Raw genomic sequence first — 18,167 nt, 5'->3', positions numbered from 1 at the left:
ACAGTGCTCCAGTGGTGCAATTGGACAGCGTGTGGTACTTATAATACAGTATCTGTTGAGCAATGTCAAGGTTGTGAATTCAAGTCTCACCTGAAGCAGTTTTGTTTACAGTTTTTTTCCTTTTTCTTATGTCATTAGTCATTGATTATAATCTTCTACCTTAATATTTAATATGATATTACAAAGGATGGAAGAAAGAAAGAAAGAGAGAAAGAAAGAAAGAAAGAAAGAAAGAAAGAAAGAAAGAAAGAAAGAAAGAAAGAAAGAAAGAAAGAAAAAACACAAACATGATTGTGAATTTAAGTTGTCAGCACACATCTGCTTTGGTTCAAATGCACTGCATATCTTCCTTCAGTCAGCCAACAAAACAGCAATTGACAAGATTAACACACTGTTGGTAAAGCAGTTGCATCAAATAGTTTTTTTGCAATAGAGCATGATAATCCATACTGACAGCTCTGGATAGTACCAGCACATTTCTTGCTGGACTTGGTAATGCAAAGAACACAGTAAACAGCTTCACTTTTTCTCAAAAATAAATAATTGACTATTAAAAACCTATCAGTCTTGAATAAGAAAGTCAGTAAGCCCCAGTGGCCTAATGGATAAGGCACTGGCCTCTTAAGCCAGGGATTGTGGGTTCAAGTCCCATCTGGTGTGGAACTCATTAAAGCAGCTGTGTCGTCACTAGAGTTGATATTTTATCCTTGCTTCAACTGTACAACAGTCTTGTAGTGTTTAGATTGCAAAAACATGACCACAGAAGCTAAAAATGACATTTATTATAACATTGTTGTGGTTTTTTTGTTTACTTTTCTATCACTGTGGAAAGCTTATTCAAGTGCCATCTGGCATGCATGATCCTTTGTTGCTCATCATTCATCACCAAAAATGATTTTCTTTTTAAATTCTTATGACTGTACTGATTGTATTGAATAAAATCCACATCTAGCATAACTGTTTTATGCTGCACAGTGCTCCAGTGGTGCAATTGGACAGCGCGTGGTACTTATAAGACAGTATCTGTTGAGCAATGTCAAGGTTGTGAATTCAAGTCTCACCTGAAGCAGTTTTGTTTACAGTTTTTTTCCTTTTTCTTATGTCATTAGTCATTGATTATAATCTTCTACCTTAATATTTAATATGATATTACAAAGGTTGGAAGAAAGAAAGAAAGAAAGAAAGAAAGAAAGAAAGAAGGAAAGAAAGAAAGAAAGAAAGAAAGAAAGAAAGAAAGAAAGAAAGAAAGAAAGAAAGAAAAAACACAAATATGATTGTAAATTTAAGTTGTCAGCACACATCTGCTTTGGTTCAAATGCACTGCATATCTTCCTTCATTCAGCCAACAAAACAGCAATTGACAAGATTAACACACTGTTGGTAAAGCAGTTGCATCAAATAGTTTTTTTGCAATAGAGCATGATAATCCATACTGACAGCTCTGGATAGTACCAGCACATTTCTTGCTGGACTTGGTAATGCAAAGAACACAGTAAACAGCTTCACTTTTTCTCAAAAATAAATAATTGACTATTAAAAACCTATCAGTCTTGATTGAGAAAGTCAGTAAGCCCCAGTGGCCTAATGGATAAGGCACTGGCCTTCTAAGCCAGGGATTGTGGGTTCAAGTCCCATCTGGGGTGGAACTCATTAAAGCAGCTGTGTCGTCACTAGAGTTGATACTTTATCCTTGCTTCAACTGTACAACAGTCTTGTAGTGTTTAGATTGCAAAAACATGACCACAGAAGCTAAAAATGACATTTATTATAACATTGTTGTGGGTTTTTTGTTTACTTTTCTATCACTGTGAAAAGCTTATTCAAGTGCCATCTGGCATGCATGATCCTTTGTTGCTCATCATTCATCACCAAAAATGATTTTCTTTTTAAATTCTTATGACTGTACTGATTGTATTGAATAAAATCCACATCTAGCATAACTGTTTTATGCTGCACAGTGCTCCAGTGGTGCAATTGGACAGCGTGTGGTACTTATAAGACAGTATCTGTTGAGCAATGTCAAGGTTGTGAATTCAAGTCTCACCTGAAGCAGTTTTGTTTACAGTTTTTTTCCTTTTTCTTATGTCATTAGTCATTGATTATAATCTTCTACCTTAATATTTAATATGATATTACAAAGGTTGGAAGAAAGAAAGAAAGAAAGAAAGAAAGAAGGAAAGAAAGAAAGAAAGAAAGAAAGAAAGAAAGAAAGAAAGAAAGAAAGAAAGAAAGAAAGAAAGAAAAAACACAAATATGATTGTAAATTTAAGTTGTCAGCACACATCTGCTTTGGTTCAAATGCACTGCATATCTTCCTTCTTTCAGCCAACAAAACAGCAATTGACAAGATTAACACACTGTTGGTAAAGCAGTTGCATCAAATAGTTTTTTTGCAATAGAGCATGATAATCCATACTGACAGCTCTGGATAGTACCAGCACATTTCTTGCTGGACTTGGTAATGCAAAGAACACAGTAAACAGCTTCACTTTTTCTCAAAAATAAATAATTGACTATTAAAAACCTATCAGTCTTGATTGAGAAAGTCAGTAAGCCCCAGTGGCCTAATGGATAAGGCACTGGCCTCCTAAGCCAGGGATTGTGGGTTCAAGTCCCATCTGGGGTGGAACTCATTAAAGCAGCTGTGTCGTCACTAGAGTTGATACTTTATTCTTGCTTCAACTGTACAACAGTCTTGTAGTGTTTAGATTGCAAAAACATGACCACAGAAGCTAAAAATGACATTTATTATAACATTGTTGTGGGTTTTTTGTTTACTTTTCTATCACTGTGAAAAGCTTATTCAAGTGCCATCTGGCATGCATGATCCTTTGTTGCTCATCATTCATCACCAAAAATGATTTTCTTTTTAAATTCTTATGACTGTACTGATTGTATTAAATAAAATCCACATCTAGCATAACTGTTTTATGCTGCACAGTGCTCCAGTGGTGCAATTGGACAGCGTGTGGTACTTATAATACAGGTTCTGTTGAGCAATGTCAAGGTTGTGAATTCAAGTCTCACCTGAAGCAGTTTTGTTTACAGTTTTTTTCCTTTTTCTTATGTCATTAGTCATTGATTATAATCTTCTACCTTAATATTTAATATGATATTACAAAGGATGGAAGAAAGAAAGAAAGAGAGAAAGAAAGTAAGAAAGAAAGAAAGAAAGAAAGAAAGAAAGAAAGAAAGAAAGAAAGAAAGAAAGAAAGAAAAAACACAAACATGATTGTGAATTTAAGTTGTCAGCACACATCTGCTTTGGTTCAAATGCACTGCATATCTTCCTTCAGTCAGCCAACAAAACAGCAATTGACAAGATTAACACACTGTTGGTAAAGCAGTTGCATCAAATAGTTTTTTTGCAATAGAGCATGATAATCCATACTGACAGCTCTGGATAGTACCAGCACATTTCTTGCTGGACTTGGTAATGCAAAGAACACAGTAAACAGCTTCACTTTTTCTCAAAAATAAATAATTGACTATTAAAAACCTATCAGTCTTGAATGAGAAAGTCAGTAAGCCCCAGTGGCCTAATGGATAAGGCACTGGCCTCTTAAGCCAGGGATTGTGGGTTCAAGTCCCATCTGGTGTGGAACTCATTAAAGCAGCTGTGTCGTCACTAGAGTTGATATTTTATCCTTGCTTCAACTGTACAACAGTCTTGTAGTGTTTAGATTGCAAAAACATGACCACAGAAGCTAAAAATGACATTTATTATAACATTGTTGTGGTTTTTTTGTTTACTTTTCTATCACTGTGGAAAGCTTATTCAAGTGCCATCTGGCATGCATGATCCTTTGTTGCTCATCATTCATCACCAAAAATGATTTTCTTTTTAAATTCTTATGACTGTACTGATTGTATTGAATAAAATCCACATCTAGCATAACTGTTTTATGCTGCACAGTGCTCCAGTGGTGCAATTGGACAGCGCGTGGTACTTATAAGACAGTATCTGTTGAGCAATGTCAAGGTTGTGAATTCAAGTCTCACCTGAAGCAGTTTTGTTTACAGTTTTTTTCCTTTTTCTTATGTCATTAGTCATTGATTATAATCTTCTACCTTAATATTTAATATGATATTACAAAGGTTGGAAGAAAGAAAGAAAGAAAGAAAGAAAGAAGGAAAGAAAGAAAGAAAGAAAGAAAGAAAGAAAGAAAGAAAGAAAGAAAGAAAGAAAGAAAGAAAGAAAGAAAGAAAGAAAGAAAGAAAGAAAGAAAGAAAGAAAGAAAGATAGAAAGAAAGAAAGAAAAAACACAAATATGATTGTAAATTTAAGTTGTCAGCACACATCTGCTTTGGTTCAAATGCACTGCATATCTTCCTTCATTCAGCCAACAAAACAGCAATTGACAAGATTAACACACTGTTGGTAAAGCAGTTGCATCAAATAGTTTTTTTGCAATAGAGCATGATAATCCATACTGACAGCTCTGGATAGTACCAGCACATTTCTTGCTGGACTTGGTAATGCAAAGAACACAGTAAACAGCTTCACTTTTTCTCAAAAATAAATAATTGACTATTAAAAACCTATCAGTCTTGATTGAGAAAGTCAGTAAGCCCCAGTGGCCTAATGGATAAGGCACTGTCCTTCTAAGCCAGGGATTGTGGGTTCAAGTCCCATCTGGGGTGGAACTCATTAAAGCAGCTGTGTCGTCACTAGAGTTGATACTTTATCCTTGCTTCAACTGTACAACAGTCTTGTAGTGTTTAGATTGCAAAAACATGACCACAGAAGCTAAAAATGACATTTATTATAACATTGTTGTGGGTTTTTTGTTTACTTTTCTATCACTGTGAAAAGCTTATTCAAGTGCCATCTGGCATGCATGATCCTTTGTTGCTCATCATTCATCACCAAAAATGATTTTCTTTTTAAATACTTATGACTGTACTGATTGTATTGAATAAAATCCACATCTAGCATAACTGTTTTATGCTGCACAGTGCTCCAGTGGTGCAATTGGACAGCGTGTGGTACTTATAAGACAGTATCTGTTGAGCAATGTCAAGGTTGTGAATTCAAGTCTCACCTGAAGCAGTTTTGTTTACAGTTTTTTTCCTTTTTCTTATGTCATTAGTCATTGATTATAATCTTCTACCTTAATATTTAATATGATATTACAAAGGTTGGAAGAAAGAAAGAAAGAAAGAAAGAAAGAAGGAAAGAAAGAAAGAAAGAAAGAAAGAAAGAAAGAAAGAAAGAAAGAAAGAAAGAAAGAAAGAAAGAAAGAAAGAAAGAAAGAAAAAACACAAATATGATTGTAAATTTAAGTTGTCAGCACACATCTGCTTTGGTTCAAATGCACTGCATATCTTCCTTCATTCAGCCAACAAAACAGCAATTGACAAGATTAACACACTGTTGGTAAAGCAGTTGCATCAAATAGTTTTTTTGCAATAGAGCATGATAATCCATACTGACAGCTCTGGATAGTACCAGCACATTTCTTGCTGGACTTGGAAATGCAAAGAACACAGTAAACAGCTTCACTTTTTCTCAAAAATAAATAATTGACTATTAAAAACCTATCAGTCTTGATTGAGAAAGTCAGTAAGCCCCAGTGGCCTAATGGATAAGGCACTGGCCTCCTAAGCCAGGGATTGTGGGTTCAAGTCCCATCTGGGGTGGAACTCATTAAAGCAGCTGTGTCGTCACTAGAGTTGATACTTTATCCTTGCTTCAACTGTACAACAGTCTTGTAGTGTTTAGATTGCAAAAACATGACCACAGAAGCTAAAAATGACATTTATTATAACATTGTTGTGGGTTTTTTGTTTACTTTTCTATCACTGTGAAAAGCTTATTCAAGTGCCATCTGGCATGCATGATCCTTTGTTGCTCATCATTCATCACCAAAAATGATTTTCTTTTTAAATTCTTATGACTGTACTGATTGTATTGAATAAAATCCACATCTAGCATAACTGTTTTATGCTGCACAGTGCTCCAGTGGTGCAATTGGACAGCGTGTGGTACTTATAATACAGTATCTGTTGAGCAATGTCAAGGTTGTGAATTCAAGTCTCACCTGAAGCAGTTTTGTTTACAGTTTTTTTCCTTTTTCTTATGTCATTAGTCATTGATTATAATCTTCTACCTTAATATTTAATATGATATTACAAAGGATGGGAGAAAGAAAGAAAGAGAGAAAGAAAGAAAGAAAGAAAGAAAGAAAGAAAGAAAGAAAGAAAGAAAGAAAGAAAGAACACAAACATGATTGTGAATTTAAGTTGTCAGCACACATCTGCTTTGGTTCAAATGCACTGCATATCTTCCTTCAGTCAGCCAACAAAACAGCAATTGACAAGATTAGCACACTGTTGGTAAAGCAGTTGCATCAAATAGTTTTTTTGCAATAGAGCATGATAATCCATACTGACAGCTCTGGATAGTACCAGCACATTTCTTGCTGGACTTGGTAATGCAAAGAACACAGTAAACAGCTTCACTTTTTCTCAAAAATAAATAATTGACTATTAAAAACCTATCAGTCTTGAATGAGAAAGTCAGTAAGCCCCAGTGGCCTAATGGATAAGGCACTGGCCTCCTAAGCCAGGGATTGTGGGTTCAAGTCCCATCTGGGGTGGAACTCATTAAAGCAGCTTTGTCGTCACTAGAGTTGATACTTTATCCTTGCTACAACAGTCTTGTAGTGTTTAGATTGCAAAAACATGACCACAGAAGCTAAAAATGACATTTATTATAACATTGTTGTGGTTTTTTTGTTTACTTTTCTATCACTGTGAAAAGCTTATTCAAGTGCCATCTGGCATGCATGATCCTTTGTTGCTCATCATTCATCACCAAAAATGATTTTCTTTTTAAATTCTTATGACTGTACTGATTGTATTGAATAAAATCCACATCTAGCATAACTGTTTTATGCTGCACAGTGCTCCAGTGGTGCAATTGGACAGCGTGTGGTACTTATAAGACAGTATCTGTTGAGCAATGTCAAGGTTGTGAATTCAAGTCTCACCTGAAGCAGTTTTGTTTACAGTTTTTTTTCCTTTTTCTTATGTCATTAGTCATTGATTATAATCTTCTACCTTAATATTTAATATGATATTACAAAGGATGGAAGAAAGAAAGAAAGAAAGAAAGAAAGAAAGAAAGAAAGAAAGAAAGAAAGAAAGAAAGAAAGAAAGAAAGAAAGAAAAAACACAAATATGATTGTAAATTTAAGTTGTCAGCACACATCTGCTTTGGTTCAAATGCACTGCATATCTTCCTTCAGTCAGCCAACAAAACAGCAATTGAAAAGATTAACACACTGTTGGTAAAGCAGTTGCATCAAATAGTTTTTTTGCAATAGAGCATGATAATCCATACTGACAGCTCTGGATAGTACCAGCACATTTCTTGCTGGACTTGGTAATGCAAAGAACACAGTAAACAGCTTCACTTTTTCTCAAAAATAAATAATTGACTATTAAAAACATATCAGTCTTGAATGAGAATGTCAGTAAGCCCCAGTGGCCTAATGGATAAGGCACTAGCCTCCTAAGCCAGGGATTGTGGGTTCAAGTCCCATCTGGGGTGGAACTCATTAAAGCAGCTGTGTCGTCACTAGAGTTGATACTTTATCCTTGCTTCAACTGTACAACAGTCTTGTAGTGTTTAGATTGCAAAAACATGACCACAGAAGCTAAAAATGACATTTATTATAACATTGTTGTGGGTTTTTTGTTTACTTTTCTATCACTGTGAAAAGCTTATTCAAGTGCCATCTGGCATGCATGATCCTTTGTTGCTCATCATTCATCACCAAAAATGATTTTCTTTTTAAATTCTTATGACTGTACTGATTGTATTGAATAAAATCCACATCTAGCATAACTGTTTTATGCTGCACAGTGCTCCAGTGGTGCAATTGGACAGCGCATGGTACTTATAAGACATTATCTGTTGAGCAATGTCAAGGTTGTGAATTCAAGTCTCACCTGAAGCAGTTTTGTTTACAGTTTTTTTCCTTTTTCTTATGTCATTAGTCATTGATTATAATCTTCTACCTTAATATTTAATATGATATTACAAAGAATGGAAGAAAGAAAGAAAGAAAGAAAGAAAGAAAGAAAGAAAGAAAGAAAGAAAGAAAGAAAGAAAGAAAGAAAAAACGCAAATATGATTGTGAATTTAAGTTGTCAGCACACATCTGCTTTGGTTCAAATGCACTGCATATCTTCCTTCAGTCAGCCAACAAAACAGCAATTGAAAAGATTAACACACTGTTGGTAAAGCAGTTGCATCAAATAGATTTTTTGCAATATAGCATGATAATCCATACTGACAGCTCTGGATAGTACCAGCACATTTCTTGCTGGACTTGGTAATGCAAAGAACACAGTAAACAGCTTCACTTTTTCTCAAAAATAAATAATTGACTATTAAAAACCTATCAGTCTTGAATGAGAAAGTCAGTAAGCCCCAGTGGCCTAATGGATAAGGCACTGGCCTCCTAAGCCAGGGATTGTGGGTTCAAGTCCCATCTGGGGTGGAACTCATTAAAGCAGCTTTGTTGTCACTAGAGTTGATATTTTATCCTTGCTTCAACTGTACAACAGTCTTGTAGTGTTTAGATTGCAAAAACATGACCACAGAAGCTAAAAATGACATTTATTATAACATTGTTGTGGTTTTTTTGTTTACTTTTCTATCACTGTGGAAAGCTTATTCAAGTGCCATCTGGCATGAATGATCCTTTGTTGCTCATCATTCATCACCAAAAATGATTTTCTTTTTAAATTCTTATGACTGTACTGATTGTATTGAATAAAATCCACATCCAGCATAACTGTTTTATGCTGCAAAGTGCTCCAGTGGTGCAATTGGACAGCGCGTGGTACTTATAAGACAGTATCTGTTGAGCAATGTCAAGGTTGTGAATTCAAGTCTCACCTGAAGCAGTTTTGTTTACAGTTTTTTTCCTTTTTCTTATGTCATTAGTCATTGATTATAATCTTCTACCTTAATATTTAATATGATATTACAAAGGATGGAAGAAAGAAAGAAAGAAAGAAAGAAAGAAAGAAAGAAAGAAAGAAAGAAAGAAAGAAAGAAAGAAAGAAAGAAAGAAAGAAAGAAAGAAAGAAAAAACACAAATATGATTGTAAATTTAAGTTGTCAGCACACATCTGCTTTGGTTCAAATGCACTGCATATCTTCCTTCAGTCAGCCAACAAAACAGCAATTGAAAAGATTAACACACTGTTGGTAAAGCAGTTGCATCAAATAGTTTTTTTGCAATAGAGCATGATAATCCATACTGACAGCTCTGGATAGTACCAGCACATTTCTTGCTGGACTTGGTAATGCAAAGAACACAGTAAACAGCTTCACTTTTTCTCAAAAATAAATAATTGACTATTAAAAACCTATCAGTCTTGAATGAGAAAGTGAGTAAGCCCCAGTGGCCTAATGGATAAGGCACTGGCCTCCTAAGCCAGGGATTGTGGGTTCAAGTCCCATCTGGGGTGGAACTCATTAAAGCAGCTGTGTTGTCATTAGAGTTGATATTTTATCCTTGCTTCAACTGTACAACAGTCTTGTAGTGTTTAGATTGCAAAAACATGACCACAGAAGCTAAAAATGACATTTATTATAACATTGTTGTGGTTTTTTTGTTTACTTTTCTATCACTGTGAAAAGCTTATTCAAGTGCCATCTGGCATGCATGATCCTTTGTTGCTCATCATTCATCACCAAAAATGATTTTCTTTTTAAATTCTTATGACTGTACTGATTGTATTGAATAAAATCCACATCTAGCATAACTGTTTTATGCTGCACAGTGCTCCAGTGGTGCAATTGGACAGCGTGTGGTACTTATAAGACAGTATCTGTTGAGCAATGTCAAGGTTGTGAATTCAAGTCTCACCTGAAGCAGTTTTGTTTACAGTTTTTTTTCCTTTTTCTTATGTCATTAGTCATTGATTATAATCTTCTACCTTAATATTTAATATGATATTACAAAGGATGGAAGAAAGAAAGAAAGAAAGAAAGAAAGAAAGAAAGAAAGAAAGAAAGAAAGAAAGAAAGAAAGAAAAAACACAAATATGATTGTAAATTTAAGTTGTCAGCACACATCTGCTTTGGTTCAAATGCACTGCATATCTTCCTTCAGTCAGCCAACAAAACAGCAATTGAAAAGATTAACACACTGTTGGTAAAGCAGTTGCATCAAATAGTTTTTTTGCAATAGAGCATGATAATCCATACTGACAGCTCTGGATAGTACCAGCACATTTCTTGCTGGACTTGGTAATGCAAAGAACACAGTAAACAGCTTCACTTTTTCTCAAAAATAAATAATTGACTATTAAAAACATATCAGTCTTGAATGAGAAAATCAGTAAGCCCCAATGGCCTAATGGATAAGGCACTGGCCTCCTAAGCCAGGGATTGTGGGTTCAAGTCCCATCTGGGGTGGAACTCATTAAAACAGCTGTGTCGTCACTAGGGTTGATACTTTATCCTTGCTTCAACTGTACAACAGTCTTGTAGTGTTTAGATTGCAAAAACATGACCACAGAAGCGAAAAATGACATTTATTATAACATTGTTGTGGGTTTTTTGTTTACTTTTCTATCACTGTGAAAAGCTTATTCAAGTGCCATCTGGCATGCATGATCCTTTGTTGCTCATCATTCATCACCAAAAATGATTTTCTTTTTAAATTCTTATGACTGTACTGATTGTATTGAATAAAATCCACATCTAGCATAACTGTTTTATGCTGCACAGTGCTCCAGTGGTGCAATTGGACAGCGCGTGGTACTTATAAGACAGTATCTGTTGAGCAATGTCAAGGTTGTGAATTCAAGTCTCACCTGAAGCAGTTTTGTTTACAATTTTTTTCCTTTTTCTTATGTCATTAGTCATTGATTATAATCTTCTACCTTAATATTTAATATGATATTACAAAGGATGGAAGAAAGAAAGAAAGAAAGAAAGAAAGAAAGAAAGAAAGAAAGAAAGAATGAAAGAAAAAACACAAATATGATTGTGAATTTAAGTTGTCAGCACACATCTGCTTTGGTTCAAATGCACTGCATATCTTCCTTCAGTGAGCCAACAAAACAGCAATTGAAAAGATTAACACACTGTTGGTAAAGCAGTTGCATCAAATAGATTTTTTGCAATATAGCATGATAATCCATACTGACAGCTCTGGATAGTACCAGCACATTTCTTGCTGGACTTGGTAATGCAAAGAACACAGTAAACAGCTTCACTTTTTCTCAAAAATAAATAATTGACTATTAAAAACCTATCAGTCTTGAATGAGAAAGTCAGTAAGCCCCAGTGGCCTAATGGATAAGGCACTGGCCTCCTAAGCCAGGGATTGTGGGTTCAAGTCCCATCTGGTGTGGAACTCATTAAAGCAGCTGTGTCGTCACTAGAGTTGATATTTTATCCTTGCTTCAACTGTACAACAGTCTTGTAGTGTTTAGATTGCAAAAACATGACCACAGAAGCTAAAATGACATTTATTATAACATTGTTGTGGTTTTTTTGTTTACTTTTCTATCACTGTGGAAAGCTTATTCAAGTGCCATCTGGCATGCATGATCCTTTGTTGCTCATCATTCATCACCAAAAATGATTTTCTTTTTAAATTCTTATGACTGTACTGATTGTATTGAATCAAATCCACATCTAGCATAACTGTTTTATGCTGCACAGTGCTCCAGTGGTGCAATTGGACAGCGCGTGGTACTTATAAGACAGTATCTGTTGAGCAATGTCAAGGTTGTGAATTCAAGTCTCACCTGAAGCAGTTTTGTTTACAATTTTTTTCCTTTTTCTTATGTCATTAGTCATTGATTATAATCTTCTACCTTAATATTTAATATGATATTACAAAGGATGGAAGAAAGAAAGAAAGAAAGAAAGAAAGAAAGAAAGAAAGAAAGAAAGAAAGAAAGAAAGAAAGAAAGAAAGAAAGAAAGAAAAAACACAAATATGATTGTAAATTTAAGTTGTCAGCACACATCTGCTTTGGTTCAAATGCACTGCATATCTTCCTTCAGTCAGCCAACAAAACAGCAATTGAAAAGATTAACACACTGTTGGTAAAGCAGTTGCATCAAATAGTTTTTTTGCAATAGAGCATGATAATCCATACTGACAGCTCTGGATAGTACCAGCACATTTCTTGCTGGACTTGGTAATGCAAAGAACACAGTAAACAGCTTCACTTTTTCTCAAAAATAAATAATTGACTATTAAAAACCTATCAGTCTTGATTGAGAAAGTCAGTAAGCCCCAGTGGCCTAATGGATAAGGCACTGGCCTCCTAAGCCAGGGATTGTGGGTTCAAGTCCCATCTGGGGTGGAACTCATTAAAGCAGCTGTGTCGTCACTAGAGTTGATACTTTATACTTGCTTCAACTGTACAACAGTCTTGTAGTGTTTAGATTGCAAAAACATGACCACAGAAGCTAAAAATGACATTTATTATAACATTGTTGTGGGTTTTTTGTTTACTTTTCTATCACTGTGAAAAGCTTATTCAAGTGCCATCTGGCATGCATGATCCTTTGTTGCTCATCATTCATCACCAAAAATGATTTTCTTTTTAAATTCTTATGACTGTACTGATTGTATTGAATAAAATCCACATCTAGCATAACTGTTTTATGCTGCACAGTGCTCCAGTGGTGCAATTGGACAGCGTGTGGCACTTATAATACAGTATCTGTTGAGCAATGTCAAGGTTGTGAATTCAAGTCTCACCTGAAGCAGTTTTGTTTACAGTTTTTTTCCTTTTTCTTATGTCATTAGTCATTGATTATAATCTTCTACCTTAATATTTAATATGATATTACAAAGGATGGAAGAAAGAAAGAAAGAAAGAGAGAAAGAAAGAAAGAAAGAAAGAAAGAAAGAAAGAAAGAAAGAAAGAAAGAAAGAAAGAAAGAAAGAAAGAAAGAAAGAAAGAAAGAAAGAAAAAACACAAACATGATTGTGAATTTAAGTTGTCAGCACACATCTGCTTTGGTTCAAATGCACTGCATATCTTCCTTCAGTCAGCCAACAAAACAGCAATTGAAAAGATTAACACACTGTTGGTAAAGCAGTTGCATCAAATAGATTTTTTGCAATATAGCATGATAATCCATACTGACAGCTCTGGATAGTACCAGCACATTTCTTGCTGGACTTGGTAATGCAAAGAACACAGTAAACAGCTTCACTTTTTCTCAAAAATAAATAATTGACTATTAAAAACCTATCAGTCTTGAATGAGAAAGTCAGTAAGCCCCAGTGGTGTAATGGATAAGGCACTGGCCTCCTAAGCCAGGGATTGTGGGTTCAAGTCCCATCTGGGGTGGAACTCATTAAAGCAGCTGTGTCGTCACTAGAGTTGATATTTTATCCTTGCTTCAACTGTACAACAGTCTTGTAGTGTTTAGATTGCAAAAACATGACCACAGAAGCTAAAAATGACATTTATTATAACATTGTTGTGGTTTTTTTGTTTACTTTTCTATCACTGTGGAAAGCTTATTCAAGTGCCATCTGGCATGCATGATCCTTTGTTGCTCATCATTCATCACCAAAAATGATTTTCTTTTTAAATTCTTATGACTGTACTGATTGTATTGAATAAAATCCACATCTAGCATAACTGTTTTATACTGCAAAGTGCTCCAGTGGTGCAATTGGACAGCGCGTGGTACTTATAAGACAGTATCTGTTGAGCAATGTCAAGGTTGTGAATTCAAGTCTCACCTGAAGCAGTTTTGTTTACAGTTTTTTTCCTTTTTCTTATGTCATTAGTCATTGATTATAATCTTCTACCTTAATATTTAATATGATATTACAAAGGATGGAAGAAAGAAAGAAAGAAAGAAAGAAAGAAAAGAAAGAAAGAAAGAAAGAAAGAAAGAAAGAAAGAAAGAAAGAAAGAAAGAAAGAAAGGAAGAAAAAACACAAATATGATTGTAAATTTAAGTTGTCAGCACACATCTGCTTTGGTTCAAATGCACTGCATATCTTCCTTCAGTCAGCCAACAAAACAGCAATTGAAAAGATTAACACACTGTTGGTAAAGCAGTTGCATCAAATAGTTTTTTTGCAATAGAGCATGATAATCCATACTGACAGCTCTGGATAGTACCAGCACATTTCTTGCTGGACTTGGTAATGCAAAGAACACAGTAAACAGCTTCACTTTTTCTCAAAAATAAATAATTGACTATTAAAAACATATCAGTCTTGAATGAGAAAGTCAGTAAGCCCCAATGGCCTAATGGATAAGGCACTGTCCTCCTAAACCAGGGATTGTGAGTTCAAGTCCCATCTGGGGTGGAACTCATTAAAGCAGCTGTGTCGTCACTAGAGTTGATACTTTATCCTTGCTTCAACTGCACAACAGTCTTGTAGTGTTTAGATTGCAAAAACATGACCACAGAAGCGAAAAATGACATTTATTATAATATTGTTGTGGGTTTTTTGTTTACTTTTCTATCACTGTGAAACGCTTATTCAAGTGACATCTGGCATGCATGATCCTTTGTTGGTCATCATTCATCACCAAAAATGATTTTCTTTTTAAATTCTTATGACTGTACTGATTGTATTGAATAAAATCCACATCTAGCATAACTGTTTTATGCTGCACAGTGCTCCAGTGGTGCAATTGGACAGCGCGTGGTACTTATAAGACAGTATCTGTTGAGCAATGTCAAGGTTGTGAATTCAAGTCTCACCTGAAGCAGTTTTGTTTACAGTTTTTTCCTTTTTCTTATGTCATTAGTCATTGATTATAATCTTCTACCTTAATATTTAATATGATATTACAAAGGATGGAAGAAAGAAAGAAAGAAAGAAAGAAAGAAAGAAAGAAAGAAAGAAAGAAAGAAAGAAAGAAAGAAAGAAAGAATGAAAGAAAAAACACAAATATGATTGTGAATTTAAGTTGTCAGCACACATCTGCTTTGGTTCAAATGCACTGCATATCTTCCTTCAGTGAGCCAACAAAACAGCAATTGAAAAGATTAACACACTGTTGGTAAAGCAGTTGCATCAAATAGATTTTTTGCAATATAGCATGATAATCCATACTGACAGCTCTGGATAGTACCAGCACATTTCTTGCTGGACTTGGTAATGCAAAGAACACAGTAAACAGCTTCACTTTTTCTCAAAAATAAATAATTGACTATTAAAAACCTATCAGTCTTGAATGAGAAAGTCAGTAAGCCCCAGTGGCCTAATGGATAAGGCACTGGCCTCCTAAGCCAGGGATTGTGGGTTCAAGTCCCATCTGGTGTGGAACTCATTAAAGCAGCTGTGTCGTCACTAGAGTTGATATTTTATCCTTGCTTCAACTGTACAACAGTCTTGTAGTGTTTAGATTGCAAAAACATGACCACAGAAGCTAAAAATGACATTTATTATAACATTGTTGTGGTTTTTTTGTTTACTTTTCTATCACTGTGGAAAGCTTATTCAAGTGCCATCTGGCATGCATGATCCTTTGTTGCTCATCATTCATCACCAAAAATGATTTTCTTTTTAAATTCTTATGACTGTACTGATTGTATTGAATCAAATCCACATCTAGCATAACTGTTTTATGCTGCACAGTGCTCCAGTGGTGCAATTGGACAGCGCGTGGTACTTATAAGACAGTATCTGTTGAGCAATGTCAAGGTTGTGAATTCAAGTCTCACCTGAAGCAGTTTTGTTTACAATTTTTTTCCTTTTTCTTATGTCATTAGTCATTGATTATAATCTTCTACCTTAATATTTAATATGATATTACAAAGGATGGAAGAAAGAAAGAAAGAAAGAAAGAAAGAAAGAAAGAAAGAAAGAAAGAAAGAAAGAAAGAAAGAAAGAAAGAAAGAAAGAAAGAAAGAAAGAAAGAAAAAACACAAATATGATTGTAAATTTAAGTTGTCAGCACACATCTGCTTTGGTTCAAATGCACTGCATATCTTCCTTCAGTCAGCCAACAAAACAGCAATTGAAAAGATTAACACACTGTTGGTAAAGCAGTTGCATCAAATAGTTTTTTTGCAATAGAGCATGATAATCCATACTGACAGCTCTGGATAGTACCAGCACATTTCTTGCTGGACTTGGTAATGCAAAGAACACAGTAAACAGCTTCACTTTTTCTCAAAAATAAATAATTGACTATTAAAAACCTATCAGTCTTGATTGAGAAAGTCAGTAAGCCCCAGTGGCCTAATGGATAAGGCACTGGCCTCCTAAGCCAGGGATTGTGGGTTCAAGTCCCATCTGGGGTGGAACTCATTAAAGCAGCTGTGTCGTCACTAGAGTTGATACTTTATACTTGCTTCAACTGTACAACAGTCTTGTAGTGTTTAGATTGCAAAAACATGACCACAGAAGCTAAAAATGACATTTATTATAACATTGTTGTGGGTTTTTTGTTTACTTTTCTATCACTGTGAAAAGCTTATTCAAGTGCCATCTGGCATGCATGATCCTTTGTTGCTCATCATTCATCACCAAAAATGATTTTCTTTTTAAATTCTTATGACTGTACTGATTGTATTGAATAAAATCCACATCTAGCATAACTGTTTTATGCTGCACAGTGCTCCAGTGGTGCAATTGGACAGCGTGTGGCACTTATAATACAGTATCTGTTGAGCAATGTCAAGGTTGTGAATTCAAGTCTCACCTGAAGCAGTTTTGTTTACAGTTTTTTTCCTTTTTCTTATGTCATTAGTCATTGATTATAATCTTCTACCTTAATATTTAATATGATATTACAAAGGATGGAAGAAAGAAAGAAAGAAAGAGAGAAAGAAAGAAAGAAAGAAAGAAAGAAAGAAAGAAAGAAAGAAAGAAAGAAAGAAAGAAAGAAAGAAAGAAAGAAAGAAAAAACACAAACATGATTGTGAATTTAAGTTTTCAGCACACATCTGCTTTGGTTCAAATGCACTGCATATCTTCCTTCAGTCAGCCAACAAAACAGCAATTGAAAAGATTAACACACTGTTGGTAAAGCAGTTGCATCAAATAGATTTTTTGCAATATAGCATGATAATCCATACTGACAGCTCTGGATAGTACCAGCACATTTCTTGCTGGACTTGGTAATGCAAAGAACACAGTAAACAGCTTCACTTTTTCTCAAAAATAAATAATTGACTATTAAAAACCTATCAGTCTTGAATGAGAAAGTCAGTAAGCCCCAGTGGTGTAATGGATAAGGCACTGGCCTCCTAAGCCAGGGATTGTGGGTTCAAGTCCCATCTGGGGTGGAACTCATTAAAGCAGCTGTGTCGTCACTAGAGTTGATATTTTATCCTTGCTTCAACTGTACAACAGTCTTGTAGTGTTTAGATTGCAAAAACATGACCACAGAAGCTAAAAATGACATTTATTATAACATTGTTGTGGTTTTTTTGTTTACTTTTCTATCACTGTGGAAAGCTTATTCAAGTGCCATCTGGCATGCATGATCCTTTGTTGCTCATCATTCATCACCAAAAATGATTTTCTTTTTAAATTCTTATGACTGTACTGATTGTATTGAATAAAATCCACATCTAGCATAACTGTTTTATACTGCAAAGTGCTCCAGTGGTGCAATTGGACAGCGCGTGGTACTTATAAGACAGTATCTGTTGAGCAATGTCAAGGTTGTGAATTCAAGTCTCACCTGAAGCCGTTTTGTTTACAGTTTTTTTCCTTTTTCTTATGTCATTAGTCATTGATTATAATCTTCTACCTTAATATTTAATATGATATTACAAAGGATGGAAGAAAGAAAGAAAGAAAGAAAGAAAGAAAGAAAAGAAAGAAAGAAAGAAAGAAAGAAAGAAAGAAAGAAAGAAAGAAAGAAAGAAAGAAAGAAAGAAAGAAAAAACACAAATATGATTGTAAATTTAAGTTGTCAGCACACATCTGCTTTGGTTCAAATGCACTGCATATCTTCCTTCAGTCAGCCAACAAAACAGCAATTGAAAAGATTAACACACTGTTGGTAAAGCAGTTGCATCAAATAGTTTTTTTGCAATAGAGCATGATAATCCATACTGACAGCTCTGGATAGTACCAGCACATTTCTTGCTGGACTTGGTAATGCAAAGAACACAGTAAACAGCTTCACTTTTTCTCAAAAATAAATAATTGACTATTAAAAACATATCAGTCTTGA

At 34.8% G+C, this 18,167-nt stretch overlaps 13 non-coding genes across 13 annotated transcripts; all 13 read left to right on the top strand.

Annotated features, from left to right (window-relative positions):
- The first annotated feature begins 1,570 nt into the window (after positions 1 to 1,570).
- TRNAR-UCU (transfer RNA arginine (anticodon UCU)) lies at positions 1,571 to 1,643 on the top strand. The gene has a single exon. It is a non-coding gene; the product is annotated as a tRNA-Arg (tRNA).
- Positions 1,644 to 2,553: 910 nt separating this feature from the next.
- Positions 2,554 to 2,626, top strand: TRNAR-CCU (transfer RNA arginine (anticodon CCU)). The gene has a single exon. It is a non-coding gene; the product is annotated as a tRNA-Arg (tRNA).
- Positions 2,627 to 4,571: 1,945 nt separating this feature from the next.
- Positions 4,572 to 4,644, top strand: TRNAR-UCU (transfer RNA arginine (anticodon UCU)). Its single transcript has one exon. It is a non-coding gene; the product is annotated as a tRNA-Arg (tRNA).
- Positions 4,645 to 5,570: 926 nt separating this feature from the next.
- On the top strand, positions 5,571 to 5,643 carry TRNAR-CCU (transfer RNA arginine (anticodon CCU)). The gene has a single exon. It is a non-coding gene; the product is annotated as a tRNA-Arg (tRNA).
- Positions 5,644 to 6,529: 886 nt separating this feature from the next.
- Positions 6,530 to 6,602, top strand: TRNAR-CCU (transfer RNA arginine (anticodon CCU)). The gene has a single exon. It is a non-coding gene; the product is annotated as a tRNA-Arg (tRNA).
- An 883-nt stretch (positions 6,603 to 7,485) lies between these two features.
- TRNAR-CCU (transfer RNA arginine (anticodon CCU)) lies at positions 7,486 to 7,558 on the top strand. Its single transcript has one exon. It is a non-coding gene; the product is annotated as a tRNA-Arg (tRNA).
- An 882-nt stretch (positions 7,559 to 8,440) lies between these two features.
- On the top strand, positions 8,441 to 8,513 carry TRNAR-CCU (transfer RNA arginine (anticodon CCU)). Its single transcript has one exon. It is a non-coding gene; the product is annotated as a tRNA-Arg (tRNA).
- Positions 8,514 to 9,419: 906 nt separating this feature from the next.
- Positions 9,420 to 9,492, top strand: TRNAR-CCU (transfer RNA arginine (anticodon CCU)). Its single transcript has one exon. It is a non-coding gene; the product is annotated as a tRNA-Arg (tRNA).
- An 879-nt stretch (positions 9,493 to 10,371) lies between these two features.
- TRNAR-CCU (transfer RNA arginine (anticodon CCU)) lies at positions 10,372 to 10,444 on the top strand. Its single transcript has one exon. It is a non-coding gene; the product is annotated as a tRNA-Arg (tRNA).
- An 870-nt stretch (positions 10,445 to 11,314) lies between these two features.
- On the top strand, positions 11,315 to 11,387 carry TRNAR-CCU (transfer RNA arginine (anticodon CCU)). Its single transcript has one exon. It is a non-coding gene; the product is annotated as a tRNA-Arg (tRNA).
- Positions 11,388 to 12,280: 893 nt separating this feature from the next.
- Positions 12,281 to 12,353, top strand: TRNAR-CCU (transfer RNA arginine (anticodon CCU)). Its single transcript has one exon. It is a non-coding gene; the product is annotated as a tRNA-Arg (tRNA).
- Positions 12,354 to 15,225: 2,872 nt separating this feature from the next.
- On the top strand, positions 15,226 to 15,298 carry TRNAR-CCU (transfer RNA arginine (anticodon CCU)). The gene has a single exon. It is a non-coding gene; the product is annotated as a tRNA-Arg (tRNA).
- Positions 15,299 to 16,208: 910 nt separating this feature from the next.
- Positions 16,209 to 16,281, top strand: TRNAR-CCU (transfer RNA arginine (anticodon CCU)). Its single transcript has one exon. It is a non-coding gene; the product is annotated as a tRNA-Arg (tRNA).
- Positions 16,282 to 18,167: the final 1,886 nt, after the last annotated feature.

The sequence above is a fragment of the Pseudophryne corroboree genome, unplaced genomic scaffold (genome assembly GCF_028390025.1).
Source record: "Pseudophryne corroboree isolate aPseCor3 unplaced genomic scaffold, aPseCor3.hap2 scaffold_129, whole genome shotgun sequence".
In the NCBI taxonomy this organism is placed as follows: domain Eukaryota; kingdom Metazoa; phylum Chordata; class Amphibia; order Anura; family Myobatrachidae; genus Pseudophryne; species Pseudophryne corroboree.
This window is presented reverse-complemented; position numbering and strand designations above follow the sequence as displayed.